The sequence below is a fragment of the Aulonocara stuartgranti genome, assembly GCF_965226115.1.
Source record: "Aulonocara stuartgranti genome assembly, chromosome: 22".
Taxonomy (NCBI): Eukaryota; Metazoa; Chordata; class Actinopteri; order Cichliformes; family Cichlidae; genus Aulonocara; species Aulonocara stuartgranti.
Window position 1 is genome coordinate 31,657,244 of NC_138957.1, and position 4,548 is coordinate 31,661,791.

Genomic DNA, 4,548 nt, shown 5'->3' on the forward strand with positions numbered 1-4,548 from the left:
TTGCTGTGACTTTTTTGTTATAAAATGTAAACTTAGCTACAGTTTCATAAATACGGCCTAAATATTAATGGACTAGATACAATATAACTTGTGATAGTAGCTCAGTAAGTTCAGGTGTCATAGTGACAGCTCAGGTCCATTAAGTGTCCTTGTGACAAAGGACCCCACGGACACAGCGTTGCAAGATGGTTCAATGTTTATATATTTTTTTGTCTCCACTCTTTTGGTTGTGCAGCTTTGCAGCGGCTGTCTCTAGCACAGTATACAGCAAACCGGGGGTATTGACCAGCCAACCCCAAGAAGTGACTCACCTCCTTTTTGGTCTTGGGATGCCCTGCCTGCCTCCTAAGTGGTGCTCCAGATACTGTACCTCCCTCCATCAACACTTCTTTGGGTTGGCCATGAGACCCGCCTGCCTCAGGGACTCCAGGACTGCACCTGCTCCACATTCTCTGCCCAGGTGTCACTGTGTATGATGACATCATCCAAAAAGTAACAGAATATGCAGCGTGAGGGTGCAGCACCCAGTCTAAAAGGTGCTGGAAGGTGGCAGGGACTCATCCAAACAGAAGTGTGACAAATTGGTACAAACCAAATGGATGAAATTTGACTGAGTCTAGCCCCTCTGTTGTACAGGCGCTGCTGATGTTCCTGGGCCTGGAGCAAATTTTCTCCCAGAAAATATGAAGCTTTGCTCTCTGGTCCAAAACATATTGAATCTCATTCTTCTAGAGTTTAGTTCAAGTTGAGATTCTGGAGGGTTGTGTGGGTTATGTTTTTAACACATTGGTGGGTGTGTCTCTGTTTATATATCAGTAAAACTGCATTGCTCTTTTTCTCCTTTTTGTACTTTTGCTTTTCAAAAATCCCAAATAATCCAAATTTCTGTGACTTTTTTTTTTAAAAATAAAATGTACACTTAGCTAAAGTTTCATGAATCCAGCCCAAATATTAATGGATTAGCTACACTTTAACTTGTGATAGTAGCTCAGTAAGCTTAGGTGTAATGATGCCAGCTCCAGTCCATTAAGTGTCCTTGTGACAAAAGTATTGTGTGTGTGTGTGTGTGTGTGTGTGTGTGTGTGTGTCGTATTGTGGTTCGATGTTTGCTTTTGTGGATGTTTATTTTTTTCATTTGGTTTACCAACACTAGACTTGACAATTTGCATATGATGAAGTAACTGACCTCACAGCCCATTGTTCCTTCAGTGGGCTGGTTTCAGCTATTGTGCAAATGCACTGTTTATGGGAAACCTGCAGTCAGCTGAGACTGAAGAAGTCACCTGGATGAGTGACGAAATGTTTCTCCCACTGAAAACTACGTCCAGATGAACAGAATCAACCTTCACACTTTATAGACTTGTGCTATTCCAGAATGGTCGCCTGAATCAGGTAGAGTATAAAAGGAGCCCACCTGCTTTTAGAGGGGTTGGGTTCTTTGGCATGTGTTGGCACGTAAACTCATACTTTATTTAATAAAGACTACCAGAACTAACAGAAAGTCTTAAAATCCAACATTATATTTTAATTTTTATATGTAAATACATAATATCCAGTCTGTAGCCTTTCGGTTTAGACAATAATACATAAATATTGCCTCTTTATTTGTTTTTTTTTTGTTTTTTTAAATAAAATTCAACATTTCTGATTTTAGGAATTGATCGTTTCATTATTTTATCATTGCAGCAACGTTGCAGAAAGAGAAGGACACACAGCTATTCCAGCTGATTTTGCTGGAATAGGTTTCCAGATGAATTTGTGGGCGGATTAATAATTGCATCTGGATTACTTGGGGAAGTTATTTGTATATGAGTGTAAACACGAGCATAATTTAAACTACTTTTAAAATGAAATTAGTAAGAATATGATTAAGTACAAATAACTCCAGAAAATATGTGATAACAGCTGTGACACAAATATACATGATTGGTATGTGTCTTTAATCCCTACGTCACTTTAGGTCTCTAATCACAGATTAGGCGCTACTAGCTCTTTGTTTCTGCCTGAAGCGTTTTACTTTCCAAAATAAATTAGTAAATAAATAAACCTGGGTTCTCTCATTTTGCCTGGTTACTGGTGAGGCGCATCCAGCTTTGAATTCCTATTGGTCAGAGAGGAGTCACAGCACGTGCGGACTCAGAGGATGTAGTTTCATTTTGTGGCAAAATTAAAACAATAAACGGTTGTATTATTTTTTTCTTCTTATATTGAGAGAATTGAATTGAAAATGAGGACGTTTATGATGCTGCTTCTTTACTGGACAGCGTCTGTGTCTGCAGGTAAGCTTCATAAAATGAAACTGTTCTTTAGAGATAGTGTTGCTCTCAGGTGGCTCAGGTGTTACTTTAAACAGACTCTCGGCTTCCACATATTCAAGATTCAAAGTTTATTTTTATTTCGCAGTTTGTTTGTTTTTGTTGTTGTTGGTGTTGTTTTTTTACAGAAGTACAAAGGCTTCAACAAAATGTTGCTTCTCACCAGCCTCTACGCTACAATGATCAGTAAAAGAAATAAAATACAGTAATAACAAATCCAAAATAAGGATTGTTAGTGAAAAGTCTTCAAGCATCCTGCTGGTTCTGCAGCTGGTGCTCTGTCACCTCTTTCCAGATGTTGGAGTGAGAACAGGCCGTGAGAGGGCTGGTTTGGGTCCCTGATGTTTGTAGCTGTTTGCAGAAAGCCTACAAACAGCTACAAACATCAAAACCTAAATGAGTGCTGGTTTACAAATGATTTTTGTTGAAATTAAATTTCTAATTGTAGAAGAAAAATTTAAGCTGCTCATAATGTTTTATGGTGTAAGAATCAGAATCAGAATACTTTATTGATCCCTGGGGGAAATTATTTATTAAGGTATAGAAGTGTAATATTAGCAAAAAGGGAAAGAAACAGTTGTAATCTGCACAATACTAAAAAAAAAAAAAATTTACTGGCAGCCTATGGTCGGGTTAATGCCATAATAAGGACTGTAAATCATTACTGATGCATCATGAAAGTATAACCAAATCAAAATGACCTACAAACAACAGTTTTTACAAAACAATATTGTAGTTACAAAATGTAAGTTTTTAATATAAGATAATCTGAAAAGATAAAACATTGATTCATAAATCTATTTTTGTATTTATAGAGGAGACACTACCCACATAGCAAAATTGGTGTGGCCTGGATCTGGCCCACACAATGTGCTTACACGTGGCCCACATACCGCAAAGGATGACGGCGCTTTAGTGGCCCAGATCTGGTTCGCCAGAGGTGGCCCACACATGGGCCAGCACAAGGCCAGTTGCAGACACACTGGTGGTCCTTTGCTGGCCCAGAAGAGTTTCAACTCTGGCCCCAGATGTCAGCCTAATGTGTACCTTAATTAAGCCATGTAATAAAAACATGTGCATAGTAGTGCAAAAGTAACATGACAAAACTCTGTTCAGACAGTGAATGAACAGATTCTTATACAACGCTTTTCACGTTCCCAGATTATTGAAAGTGGTCTATACAACATGTCACATTCACCCAACCACATGCTTTCTCTAAACTGAGTGCTTCCTAACTACATTCACACTCTTGACATGCAGACTGGAGGAGCCAGGGATAAAACCGCTAACCTTCTGAGCAGTAGGTGACCTGCTCTACCTCCTGAGTTACAGCCACCCACTGGCAAAAATGAGTAAACCGTCACTAGGTTTTGTATAGTGTACACTACAAACCTGTCAAACCTGCATTTGGAACGTTGGCTACTACAGCAGTATAGTATTGCAACATGGCATTTGGGTCTCCTAACTAAAATAGGAAAATAGGAACATAAATAGTGCCATCATTGCCAGACCTGACCCACATCAGGTTGACATACACTTTGCCATGACACCAGTCAGAAGTGCCAGCTTGATGCCGGATCCGGGCCAGACCCGTTTTCTGTGAGCCTGGGCCACATACACCAAACCACAATCGGGCCAGATGTGGCATGCCATCACATAAACAGTGTCATCTATGCCAGGCTTGGCCCATACCTGGATGACATACATCTTATCATGCCAGAAGTCAGCCAGCAGTGCCGGCTTCACACCAGATCCGGGGCACACCTGCTTGCTATGTGGGTATAGTTTTTTTATTTTGAAAATGTGCTGATTTTTAAAGCTGTTTCTCACTACATTGAATATTTCTTACAGTGACCCACTCTATGAAGTATTTCTACACTTGGGATTGTCACGGTTTGCCAGGGCAAGCCGTGGGGATGTGGGGGAAAGGAGGACAAAGAACGGTGGACTCTTCACTGCAAGTGGTTTGTTTATTTACAGTGCGAAAATGACAATAAATCCCCGTGCTCTCCCTTTACTCCCGCGTCGTGCCTTCTTCCCAAAAAGTCCCTGTTTAGTGCTCTCTGCTCCTGTGTCTCTGCACTCCCCATGCTCACTGCTCTCTCGTCCCACACTCCTCCTGAGGAAAACAATATAAAACACTTAATCCCAGCAGACATACACTCACTGACTTTAAAACTAAACTAGAAGACTGATGTGAAGTCTAACGCAATAATCCCACATCGGTGGAAGC

At 40.3% G+C, this 4,548-nt stretch overlaps 1 long non-coding RNA gene across 1 annotated transcript; it reads left to right on the forward strand.

The window, feature by feature from the left end:
* The first annotated feature begins 2,855 nt into the window (after positions 1-2,855).
* Positions 2,856-4,332, forward strand: LOC309699270. The gene is made up of 2 exons (XR_014274288.1): positions 2,856-4,090; positions 4,167-4,332. It is a non-coding gene; the product is annotated as an uncharacterized lncRNA (long non-coding RNA).
* The last annotated feature ends 216 nt before the right edge of the window (positions 4,333-4,548 follow it).